Source organism: Tupaia chinensis, unplaced genomic scaffold (assembly GCF_000334495.1).
Source record: "Tupaia chinensis unplaced genomic scaffold, TupChi_1.0 Scaffold000047_1, whole genome shotgun sequence".
In the NCBI taxonomy this organism is placed as follows: domain Eukaryota; kingdom Metazoa; phylum Chordata; class Mammalia; order Scandentia; family Tupaiidae; genus Tupaia; species Tupaia belangeri.
Window position 1 is genome coordinate 872,949 of NW_006159505.1, and position 13,437 is coordinate 886,385.

At 42.0% G+C, this 13,437-nt stretch overlaps 1 protein-coding gene across 5 annotated transcripts in view; it reads right to left on the minus strand.

The window, feature by feature from the left end:
• STIM1 (stromal interaction molecule 1) overlaps positions 1-13,437 on the minus strand; it is a 221,145-nt gene that overhangs the window by 110,142 nt on the left and 97,566 nt on the right. Inside the window, exon 1 of one of the 5 annotated variants that reach the window (XM_006140920.3) lies at positions 11,123-11,141. The exons of the other annotated variants lie outside the window; for them this stretch is intronic. The gene's annotated coding sequence lies outside the window, so the exon portion shown is untranslated. Of the gene's footprint in view, positions 1-11,122; positions 11,142-13,437 lie in introns of those variants that run through there. 5 annotated transcript variants of the gene reach the window in all.

Consider the following 13,437-nt stretch of genomic DNA (forward strand, 5'->3'; position numbering starts at 1 on the left):
CGTGGCCATACCCCTGGGGGGTGATGTCTTGCTTTCTGTCTCTCTGTCTGTCTCTTTCTGGAGAGCACACAAAGCCCTACAGCAAAAACCTCTCCAAAACAAAAAATAAACAATAAAAAAAACATACAAAACTTCATCTGCTAGAAGAGAAAAATCTGTCATCTCTCATGGCGGAATCACTCTTTGAATGCCATTTCTATCTTCATCCTCCTTTTAGTATTCTTTTCCTCAAATTTTGATCTCATGGGAGAACCAGCAGTTAGTGTAATGGCTATGTCGCTGGACTCCCACATAGTCGACCGTGGTTCGCGTCCTGGACCCAGTGGCTTAAAACTCACATCAGGCACGTATGCGTGCATGCCCAAGATCCTGAGAGGAGAATGGAGGAGAAGGGATTGCGGCGTGGCCGTTCCCCCTGGGGGATGATTTCTCGCTTTCTGTCTCTATGTCTCTGTCTGTCTGGCGAGCACACGCACCCTATAGCGAAAAAACCTCTCAAAAAAAATTGTTTTTGATCTCATGGGAAGTCTTCTAGAAGAAAATGGCTATTCCCTGAAGCTAATTTCCACCACGCAGGCCATGACCTCAATAACTTGGGCTTCTGGTGTAGGAACCTTCTCACTCTTCTGACTCCCTTGAACTACTCCTTGATTTCCCACAAGGCTTCAGAGGTCTGCTAGTCGTCCTACTTGCTTGTCGTTTTATTTCTATAAACTTTCTGACTTAACTAAAAGTGTCTCCCAGTTCCACATTCATATACTCATTTTAACATTCATTTAACACTTTCAAGCACCTATTTGTTGAAGACTGAACTAGCTGAACTAACTAAACACAATGGGAAATTAGAGTTTGTAAAAGACCTCTTTATCCTCCAGGGTCACCTTTGTCCATACCCCTTAATTACTGAAGCATATATTTAATTCTAGAGGTAGCAGATGTGAGTCTTCAAGTTACAACTTTCTTATATACTAACTATGCCTAAGGATTGATTTTCTTATCTGAAAAAATCAATACAGTTCTTTGAAAAACAGTAAAACCCTCTATAAATGCAAGCTGTTCTTGGGAGTCAAACAGCAGGGCAGCAGTAAAATACAATGCTGTGTGATATCAATCCACAGACTAAAGGTTCTGTGTTTACATCCAGAGATCTCCCCAAGAACACTGGGCACATACATGCCCATGATCCAAAGCTAACTAAAGCTGGGAGCAGATCATGTATCAAGACCCTGTTGGGTGAACCAACCCTGTAGGCTAGTGGTCAACACAGTTCAAGTCTTGGCCCAAGTGGCTTGAAAAAAGCACACTAAGCAAGTGCACGTGTGTGCTCCAAATCGCAAGAGGATGGAGAAATGGACAAGGAATTGCGGCAAGACCATGACCCATTGGAAACTTTCTCCCTCTCCTCCTGCTTCCTCTCTCTCCCTCCCTCCCTTCCCCCCTTTCTCTCTCTCTCTCTCTCTCTCTCTCTCTCTCGTATGTGTGCCCTCTAGCAATTCAATAAAACTTTTTTTTAAGAATAAATAAATAGGGGCTGGCAGGGGGCATGGCAGTTAAGGCATTGGACTCCCACATGGCCAACTATGGTTCAAGTCCTGGACCTTGTGACTTGCTTTCTCATATTCCCTCTCTCTCTCTGTCTCTCTGGTCAAATTAAGAATAATCATAAACAAAATTAAATAAATAATTCTTTTTAAAAAAATAAACAACAAACAACCTTGATGGAGTGCCTTTTCCCTCTCTGGCTCATAGAAGAAAGAAATAAACTTTTTAAAAAGTTGTTCACTTGTCAGCTCTCTATTCTTTGCTTTTCCTGGAGGTCTTATTTTCCCAACTATAGCAAGAGGTGTCTTTGACCTTTCTGGCATTCTAGTCCTCTACTGAGCAACACAACGCCTAATTTAGAGACAGCTGAAAGCTGTGTACGAGCTATGAAGATTTGCTTTCCCTGCTTTGGGATCCCATATATCAGTTCTTATTCTAAGGCTGTCTGTGCTAAGAATCAAGACAGAACCAGAGGAATTAAAACAACACACGCTTGTTAAAAAACTATCCCAAATTCTCTGACCTGGCCCCTGACCCTAACATTCTTGTGCTCTAGCCAGCACTCATCAGGGCCTGAGATGGTCCTAATAACAATTTTACAGAAAACTTCTGGGAAAAGCTTTCTAAAAGTGTTGAGATGAGCACCCAAGAACTTGCCCAGATAGGGGCTTTGTGTAGTACCCAGGGGAGATGGCCAACTTATCAGTGGGCCCTCTGAGATTATACCCATCTGGACTCAGAAGTGAAGCTGGTTCCCATCAGTCCCAGTCACAGAAGCCCCAAGAGAACCATGATAAACATCCTTAAGGTATAGACAAAGAGGAGAAGGCACACACTGTGTGGGGTAAAAATAATGTATATTCCAGTTTCCACAGCAACAGAAGGATGGCCCCAAACCTCCCAGGCCTGTTGCTGGCTGACTTACCATAGAACACATTCCTGGGCTCCAAGAGATCACAACTAGAAGAGCTTCCCATTATCTTTTTGTTCCACATAAGCTCAAACCATTTGAGGAAAAAAAATAAAGAAGAAGAAAAGAAAAAAAGGTGGGACTAGCAGATGGTGCAATGGTTACATCACTGGACTCCAACATAGTTGACTGCAGATGGAGTCCCAGACCTGGTGGCTTAAAACTCATGCAGGGCGCATGTATATGTGTGCCTAAGATCCCAATAAGAGAGTGGAGGAGAAGGGATTGCTACATGGCCATCCCCCTGGAGAGTAATTTCTCACTTTCTGTCTCTCTATTTCTCTCTGTCTCTCTGGTGAGTACACACATTCTATAACAAAAATCTCTCTCTCTGAAAAAAAAAAGGCCCCTCTTTTTATTTTGGGAAAAGATAACCAAGAACATCTACAGAACAACCCTACAGTCAGATGCTCATTCTAGAACCAGGTTCTGACTCCTCCTGCAGGTTACAAATAGCTCTTCCTTACTGGATGCATCTCTCACCCATGGTGGCTGAGCACCTCCCCTGAATGGGGACTATTCAGAATAAAGTGTACTTAAGTCTCCTTACAGGCCAGGCTCCCTGGCCCTGCTCCCTCAACTGCACAAGCCTGATGTGGTATCTCCACAGCAAAGCATATTTCAATCCAGAGAGGGCTAGTTCAGGCCCCAACAGCCCTTGTCAGTGTTACTGAACTCATCCTCTACCGTGCAGTATAATTTATCTAATATTCAAATCAGACTACAAGAATAAAGGTTACCAGAACTATGAAGAATAAAGGAGAGGAGGAAATGGGGAGATGATAGTCAATGGGCACAATGCTACAGTTCAACTGGAGGGCTAAGTTATGGTAACGCAATGTACAGACTATAGAGAATAATACAACGTGTCTTTCAAATAGCTAGGACAGAGGATTTTCAATGTCTTCACAACAAAAAAAGTGTTAAATGTTTAAGGTGATGACTATGCTAATTCCCAAAACTTGATCATTACTCAATGTATACACGTACCAAAACATCATATTGTGCTCTATAAATATAAATAATACAAGTACTACTTCAATTTCTTTTTTCTTTCTTTTTTTTTGGGGGGGGGAGAGGTTTTTGCTATAAGCTATGTGTGCTCGCCAGAAAGACAGACAGAAAGTGAGAAATTACCCCCCAGAGGGGATGGCCACGGCGCAATCCCTTCTCCTCCACTCTCCTCTCAGGATCTTGGGTACACACACACACGCACCTGGCGTCAGTTTAAGCCATTGGGTCTGGGACTCAAATCCTGGTTGACTACATAGGAGTCCAGCGACATAGCCATTACACCAACTGCTGGCCCCACTACTTTAATTTCTTTACAAATCTGACTAGGTAACATTCCTGGAAAAGATCCTTCATAGACTACCACAAAAACCTATACATAAATTTGCATATAAGCTTTCTTTGTAATAGTCAAAAACTGAAATCAGCACATATGATTTTCAACAGGTGAATGGTTAAACTCTGGCTACTTACATACAGTGGAATACTACTCAGCAATAAAAAGGGACAAACTATTGAAATACACAATGACTTGGATGACTTTCCAGATAGTCATGCTGAGCAAATTAAATAAATAAACAAACAAACAAACAAATAAAAAAAGTCAGGGAGGAGGAAGAAGAAAAAATAAAAAAGAAATTGAAGGCCTAGACTCAGTGCCACAGGCAGCAGCATAGTGCACTGCAGTACAAGAAACCATAAAGCCAACTGCAGGTTCAGATCCCCAGTTCATCTGAAGCACACTAGAGTGGTGTGTGCCCAAGACCCTGACAGGTTGAGAGGACCAAGGAAGGGGACTGCATGTAGACAAGATCCTATCAAAGGGGCCTGTCATTCTCTCTACCCCCCCTCTTTCTTTCTCTCTCTCATACATGTATAAACTCTATTGTAAATAAAATAAACGAACTTTTTTAAAAAGTAGAAAAATTATTTAGGAAATAATATCAATTCATGAGATACCCCTTAAGGCACCTTTTCAGGGCTTCAAATTCCCAAGGTTGGGAACTGTTGGCCTAGATGATGAATATAATATAGCAAAACCTACAAGACTTGTAGTCTCTACAGAATTTCTAGCCTTACCCCTGCTACTCACTCACATACACTCTTTACTCCCCAGACAGTAAACTACTTTCGGTTCCAGTAAGCAAAGCTCACTTTGTGGTTTTATATGTGATGTTTCTTCTGCTTGCAATATCCTGTCCCATCCTATACCTGACTAGTTCCTACTCAAATTTCAAGATTCTACTCAGGCTTCTTCAAATTCATCTAAGAGTCTTCTCTACACTGACCCATAGGGTTTGATTAGAAGTCCTTTTTCTGTGTTTTCCTAGTCACTGTGCTGTTCTCTATCACAATTTACACCAGTTAAACTCTCTATGCCTTTGTTTCTATCTATAAAATAAGGAAAAAAGAATATCAACCTCGTAAGGTTGTAAGAATTAAATGGGTTAATATATATTAAGTACTTCAAACAGCATGGCATATAGTAATCATTCAGTTATTACCACATTATTTTTGTTGTAACTGTTCATCTAACCCCTACACTGAAAGATATAACAAGGAACTAGTTTTTGTATCCATGTGTAGTCTGGCATATAGTACTTTCTCAGTAAATATTTGGGAAAAGAATTAAGGGATCTAAGGGTTAGGTACGGAGGTAGAACTTAAGTCCATGCAGAACTGAGAATTACTGCTAACAGCAAGAAACAAATAAAGATAGCTCAGAGCTAGGAATAAGACAGACATTTCTAAAAGACAAGCATAAAAATCCTATCTATTACAGGTTGAGAATGTGGATGAATAAGCATAACTGAGAACTACTAAATTATACATATTGTCTAAGCTGGCTAAGGTCATACTCAATTATTATGTAGCTTTCTTATGATTTGTCATCATAACTTGCTAATAATGAGCCAGAAAAGCTGCTTAACCTTTTGGAGGCACTGGTTTTTCTTGGTAAAACATAGCATAAACATTTTCTAAATATACACAATTACTCAAGCAAACTATATAAGCCCGTTGATTAAATTAAAATTAGTTTGTTCTTGATAAATAATAAGTTTTCGCATTCCCTTAAAATATTTTTAAAAATTAAAAAAAGAAGGGCCAGCCTACGGCCACGTAGTTGACCGTGTTTTGAGTCTTGGACCCAGAGGCTTAAAATTCATGCTGGAAGTGTGTGTGTGCATGCCCAGAATCCTGAGAGGAGAACTGAGAAGAAGGGATTGCAGTGTGGCTATACCCCTAAGGGGTGATTTCTTACTTTCTTTCTCTCTGTCTGTCCAGTGAGCGTACATGCCCTATAGCAAAAATCTCTCTCTGAAAAAAAAAGAAAAGAAAAACACACCAGGCGCATGCATGTATATACCCAAAATCCTGAAAGGAGAATGGAGGAGAAGGGATTGAATGTAATCGCCCCCTGGGAGATTCTCTTTCTCTGCCTCTGTCTGCAGTGAGCACACATGCCCTATGACAAAAATTAAAGGGAGAGGGGTACCCCCAACAGGTTCTCATCACACTGCAATCCAACTCCCCTAGTCCTCCAGCTCATCAGGATCATAGGGACATGTACCCAGTGTGCTTTCAGGGTGACTGGGGATCTGAATCCACGGTCAGTCATGTTATTTCCAGCACTGCAGTTCAGTATACTACCACCTGCACTGCCCAGATTGGGTGGAAGTCAGTACTTTTATTATCCCCAACGTAAGATAAGGAAACTGAAGCCCAGATGTGCTGAGTGACTTGCCCAAGGTCACGTTGAAGGTAAATGCAGGGCTGGAACTGGAACTGTCTTCAGAGTCTTGCTAAGAATAAATGCATACTGGTGTCTACCTGGTTACCGACCACATGGCGATTTCACTGGGAAATTCAGTGACAATAGCTCACCACTTCAACTCTTCCCTAATGTCAATTTGGTCTTGACAAAGCAATCTAGCTTCCTTTCTTCCTCTTATTTTGTCCCAGAAGGAAAAATGGGTACTCCTTTGGGTCTCTCCCAGGACGGAACGAATACGTGGATGAAACAGACTAACCAGAGGACCCTTATAGGTGAATAAAAAGGAAGAAAATATTCTAATCCTTCAACAGCAGAGCCAGAAAAGCTCCCTAGTTAAACTATCTAGCTTTATAGATGAGAGCTTTACAGATGAGAAAATTGAACCCTGAGAGGGGAGGTAACTTGCCTAAGGTCACATAGCTGAGTAAAGACTGAACCCTATCTCCCAACTCACCAACAAGTACTCATTTTGGTCTACCCTGCTTCAGGCTGTGGAGAGAACTAGACCTGTCAGGCCTGTCACTAAGCGTAAAACCCAAAGGCTGTAAACACAGGAAATGGGCTGGGACGAGGCTCAGAGGGAGCAGTAACTTTTGCCAAGTTAGAAGTGTTCAAGGGTTTCCTGTCCACAGCTGTTAACTGTCACAGAAATGCTCCAGAAAGCAATACAAGGCAAGAAAACAAAAACACTGAGAACAAGGAGAAAACACTCAGGCTTCAACATGACTTTATAAATTATTCAGGCCAACCTACCTAATTTACAGATGAGGGAACTAAAATTCCCAGAAAAAGGAACTGATTTGTCTAAACTCACATACAGAATTTAAGGACTCTTAAAAACCACCACCTTGGCTCAAATCCTTTATTTTAATGATGAGAAGCTCAAGACACAGAGCGAGATGGAACCTACTTGTCAAAGTCACATATTCAGACAGGCAGAGCTAATACTTGAACTTAGTCTTCGGCTTCATGGGCCAGTGTGTTCCCCACTGGTTAGAATGGACCAGATGAAGTAATTTACTGGGATAAGCGTGGGAGCTGTTTTGGCCCTGGAAAAAGAGGGCCAAAACAGCAGGTCCGGAAAACGAACATAAGGACAGGTTAATGGCTAACAAAGAATAAAAAGGTCCAAATGGATCCAGCCTATGGGAGCAAAAATAAAAGTGCTTCTGGTTGCTTAAAACACTTGAAAAATAAGAAGGCAGAAAGATACTCTGCTTATTTTAGGAACTTGGAGTCTGAGTGATAATAAACAGGGCATGTAGTTAGGAAAGGCCAAAAATGCTACCGATAATCCCAAGGCAATACTTTCTTTCTCTATGCTTGGTCAAATATCCAGAAAACAGCCCTCAGAAGCATCTCTGGGTTCTGCAGCCCATTGTGAGGAAATTAACCAAAAGAACACTAGGTCCCACAAGTCACACAGGTGGCAGGCACGGAGGGGAATAAAGTTTACACACTGCCTGGCATTTCATATATATTTAACTCTCATGCCAGCGCCACAAGACAAGGATTATGATTCCTACTTGGCAAATACCAAAAGTAGGACTCAAAGAAGACAAGTCTCTTGGTCACAATCAAACAATTAGTACTGTACATGAGAGATCCAGTATTTGAGTGGTATGGTGGAAAAGGCACTGGACTCCCACATGGAGAACATGAGTCCTGGGCCCTGCGGCTTGAAAAACACACAAGGTCTCCATACCTGCATGCCCAAAATCCCAAGAAGAGAATGAAGGAGAACGGATTGTGGTGTGGCCATTGCCTCTGGGGGATGATTTCTTACTTTGCCTCTGTGTGTCTCTCTCTGACTCTCTCCTGCAAATGCACATACCCTATGGCAAATGCTTAAAAAAAGGGAAAAAAAGAAATTATAATCAGTACTAATTGTCCCAACCCTGCGCTAAGAACTACAGATACAATGATGAAATAAACATGGTCCCTGGCCTAAATGAGTTCTAGTCAGGGAAGAGACAGTTAAGTAATAATTATTTTGATAGTATATAACATTTGTTTAAAGAATTATTTATTTAATTTCATTTGTTATTATTATGTTTTATGTGACCAGAAAGGAACTGAGAAAGAGAGAGAAAGGAAAAGTGAGAAAGCAAGCTGCTAAGTCAGGGACTCAAACCTCAGTTGGCCATGTGGGAGTCCAGCACCCCAACCATCATGCCACCTGCCGGCTCCAGTATATAACATTTTTTAATACTCACTATTTGGTTGTAAGAAAAGTCATGACGTACTTTTCTATGCAAAAATGCATCATGATTTTTCCAACAACCCAATATATGCCAAAGAATGGTCTAAGCTCTCCACATATACTACCTCCTTTAATTCTCACAATAACCCAGTGAGGCAGTTACTATTATTCTCTTCATTGTACAGATAAAAAAACTAAGACAAAGAGAGATTAAGTAATTCGCTCAAGAGTACACAGCCAGTAAGTTACAAAAGTAAACATTCAAACTAGGCAGCTTGACTCCAAAGTCTAACTTTTTTTTTTAAGGATTTATTTATTTTTATGTGTGTATGTATGTGTGTTTAATTTGACCAGCAAGTGAGACACAAAGGGAAAGTAAGAAAGCAAGCCATCAGGTACAGGACTCGAACTGTGGTTGGCCATGTGGGAGTCCAGCACCTTAACCACCATGCCACCTGCTGGCCCCAAAGCCTACACTCTTTATAGTACCAAACAGACCATGACAAGACGGTCTCATGAGTCTCTGATAGAGGAAAGTCAGAGGCTATGGAGGGCCTTCCTGGGACAACCCGCCTTACTAGATTATCCACATGTAATGCAGGATGCCTAACAACAGAGGTTGAAAAGAACAGAAAGGTCAGAGGAAACTGAGTATCCAGGACTTGGATACAATGGTTGATTCCTCCAGAGACAGCAAAACCCTGGTGAAAAAAGATGAAACAGTGACCACTCTACTCCCCCCCACCCCCTGAACAGGGCATCATTGCCTCTGTTATGCCATTTTTCAACCAATATCTCACCAATTCTCAGTATAGTCCAGGGAGTCAGGCAGGGCATAGATTCCTACTCCCTTTTAACAAATGAAAACAAGATCCACAGAGTAGCTGTGCTTTGTCCTAAGTGACAAAGTAAGTTATCGGCAGAAGAAAATTTCTTGACTTCTGCCTTTGTACTAACTACCCTGACTCTAGGTCACAAAAAGGGAAATCTAAAACATGGTACTGAGGAAAATTTAAAACTCTAGATTTCCCTGACCATTCTTTTTCATCTTACCATGACTCCTATCCCCACTCTCTCTCCACTCCCACCATACCCACACACACAGTTCTGGCTGCTTCATAGACCAGTACTCCCTCCCTCGGTGTCTCCAGAAGTCAATGATACCATCAGTGAGTTAATCAGGCACAAAGCCTTGGCTGCCATCAGAAGCTATGTCCTCAGGGAAACATTCCCCTCCATCAGCTCATCCACTGCATACAGCTCTTTAAATGGCAATTAAAGAAAGGAGAAGAATGCTGGAAAAGGAATGGCCAGATAAAACACCCTGTGAGCAAGAATGTTTCATAATCTTAAGTCAATACAGAAGACATAGAATTTGGCCCCAGCTTGAAATCCACCCTCCAGATCAACTCAGCTTGGGTCTTAAGCCCCTAACCTGAAAGAGAAAAATGTTAAAAGCCCACCATTAACCCATTCATTTGTTCATTTATTCATTTATTCATTCATTCTTCATCACTGATGGCTATTCTATATACAACCAATGTGAGGTGCTAGAGCCATACAATTTTTTTAAAAAGTTTCTGCCTTCAAAAAGCTTACCAGGAGGGCACCGCTACATAAGGCTGGGGCTACATAGAGGCCTGGGCCCACCTGAACAGGCTAAGTACGGTAGTGCACACCCGTAGTTCTAGCTAACAAGAGGGTGGGGCAGACAATCACAACAGCAAGACCCTGTCAAAAGTCCCTACCTCTTTCTCTTTTTCTCTCATCCCTTCTCCATCCATGTTCTCTTAATCTCTTACATTGAAAAATAAAAAGGAATTTAACTTCTAGTTTGTGCTTCATTATAAATGAAGTCATCTTTTGACTAATAATTCATTTGCTTCTGCAGCTATGTGAGCTTTGTGTGGACCAGCAGGTTGTGTGGTGGTTAAGGCACTGGACTTCTACATGGCAGATCGCCATTTGGGTCCCAGATCTGGCAACTTGCATTGTGTGTGTGTGTGTGTGTGTGTGTGTGTGTGTGTGTGTGTGTGTGTTTGTGTCTGGTGAGCACAAGTGCCCAATAGCAAATTAAAATCATAATAATAACAAACAAAATAAATAATTTTTAAAAACTCTTATAAAAAAACAAGTGATAGGGCCCAGCAGATGGCATAGTGGCTAAGGTGCTGAACTCCCACATGATCTACCGTGGCTCAAGTCCTGGACCCGGTGACTTAAACTTATGCCAGGCATGTGCATATGCCCAAAATCCTGAGGAGAATGCAGAAGACGGGATTATGGCATGGTCATCCTCCTTGAGAGATGATTTCTTACTTTCTGTCTCTCTGCCTCTACAGCGAGTACATGCACCTTATAGCAAAAATCTCTCTTAAAAAAAAAAAAAGTTTAGTAATCTAACTGTGTGAGACATAAAGGAAGGAAGAGTGAAAGGAAAGTTATATTTGTCCCTTGGTATACCTTTTCATCTATTCATCTTTGTTGTTGTTTTCATTGTTTCTCAGAACTCTGAATTGGCCCTTGCCTCTTTTGAAATAGGGTATGTATGGCAGTAAAAAGTCATTTTTCATTAAAGTATAATAGCTTTACCAGGAGGAAGGAAAAAAAAAAAGCTTACCATACCATCTTCATCGTCTGGTGGGGAAGCTATGTAATCAGGATACAAGAGAAGAGCTATAATCAAGGGATGTAACTGAGTCTATGGAAGCAAGATGACTAATTCCCTCGTAGGAGTCAGGGAAAAGCTTCCTAAAGAGGCCCTAGAAACTGCTGTAGAAAATATGGAGTATCAAGGTTCCAGAATTCTGAGCATGCATAAACAAGCCTGATGAGGTCTCTAAGAATAAATGAAGGGTCCAAGGCTCCTAACAGAAGCATTGTCTTGGGGTGAGAGAACTATGCTACAGCCCTGGCTGCTATAGCAATGATATCATCCTTCTGGGGCACCTGTTCAGCTCAAGTCCAACAAACTCTATTCTGCATTCAAACAGACCCAAAGCTCTGAGCATAAGCCTCAAACTCTGTAAGAGGCTTCTCTACCCTGCCCTCAAATACTTCTGCTTCCCGCCTTGTAAACTGGCTCTTAACAGCAGTTATGGCCATCTTATCTCGTAGAGTTCTGCTGGTAGATTCCATCACTGATAGAATTAAGATTTCAGACTTAAAGCCAGACAAAGTAAGAATGGTCTAGTTCGAATGCACCTTTTAGAAGTTTTCACCTTGAGCTAGCCAAAGATGAAAATAAAGGTCTTTTAGGAGCCCAGACAATGGCACAGAGGTAACACAGCTGTGTCTACATGGGATGGTCTGCAGTTTGTGTTCCAGGGCCTCCCTGTACACACCAAGCATACATACATATACACATGATCCAGGCTTACTGATGCTTGGAGTGAATCACAGTGTGAGGACCTTGTTGGGGGTGCACCTATCTCTCTCCCTCTCTCTCTAAAGAAATAAACTTATTTTTTAAAGATGAAAGCCTTTAATGCTGTACAAAATAAAGCTCACAGCTCATACCAAACCACAGTCCATTCAGTGGAAGCCCAAAATCCAGTAGCCCCTGCTCCTTTACTTGTTCATCACCAAATTCATGTTCTGGCAAGGCCCTTGGTGCATGGCACAGGCATCTCTGAAAAGAAGGGTAGGAGAGCAGGTGCTTAGGCTCTCACCTGAAGTGCTCCTCACGCACTGCCTGTGGTACCTCCCATCCCCTATCCTACTCCACAAAAATGCCAACTCAGCCTGGCCCTTGTGGGACTTGGAAATCTGCTAAAAGCTGGAAACGTACTGCTCAGGGCCACTCTTCCCAGAAAACAGAGGCAATTTATGCCACTCACATGGTGAGATTGCCACATTTGGCCTAGATACTACATGGCCATTTAAAGAGTACTTCTCTGCAGAGCTCACTGGAACAGAGAAACTGTTTTGAAGCTCTGGGTTTGATCATGCACCATACTCATCCTAACCAGCATGCAGTGCCCCACAAATGATCAAGTCCTAACCTACTTTCAAGCCCAATCCAAGTACTGTTTCTTCAGAGATAGCCTTCCTGCCTTCTACAGTCTTCATTGATGATTCTATTTGTATTTAAATGGCATTTTCCATGAACTTTATGAAGACCCCCTCATACATATAAATACATGTGAACATGGCTTTAAAGCACTTCCTGAGCCAGGAAGTGGTGTTAAATGTAAGGTGGCCAGAACCCACATAGCCGACTATGCAGTTCAAGTCTCGGACTCAGCAGCTTGAAAGACACGCTGGCCGTGTGTGTGTGTGTGTGTGTGTGTGTGTGTGTGCGCGCGCGCGCGCACGCATGCATGCACACGCACATATGTGTGTGTATCCAAAATCCCAAGAGGAGAATGGAGGGGGAAAGACTTGTGGTGTGGACCATTCCTCCTGAGAAGGTGATTGCCCACTTTTCGGCTTTCTCTCTGGCGAGCAAAGATGCCCTATAACAAAACTAAAGCTAAAACCAAACCAAACAACAACAAAAATCACCTCTTTTATATAAAGTCCAGACTTGTATCTTTTTAACTTTACTTCCACTGTTTGTTCCATGTACCTTCCACTCCCACCCAGCTGATGTACTCTGGGAGATCTGCCCTCTATCCATGGTTTGTGATCTTCTTCTCTGAACACTAACCACATTTTCAGGGTTAGCTCTTCCAGGAAGGCTCTTTGAATAAGAGAGGGGTTACCATGGATAATGCCTACCTCACATCAGTCACTGTTTTGGTGCTTTACACATATTAGTACCTGATTTAATCCTCACAACCCTGTGAGGCTATTATTATTATGCCCATTTTACAGATAAGGAAGAAGTAGTTCCTTAACTTGCAAGAGTTGACTTGCAAGTGGCCCAATTCTTTTTTTTTTTTTTTTTTTGAGGGGTTTTTGCTCCAGGGGGCGGGGACCCGCCAGCCAGAC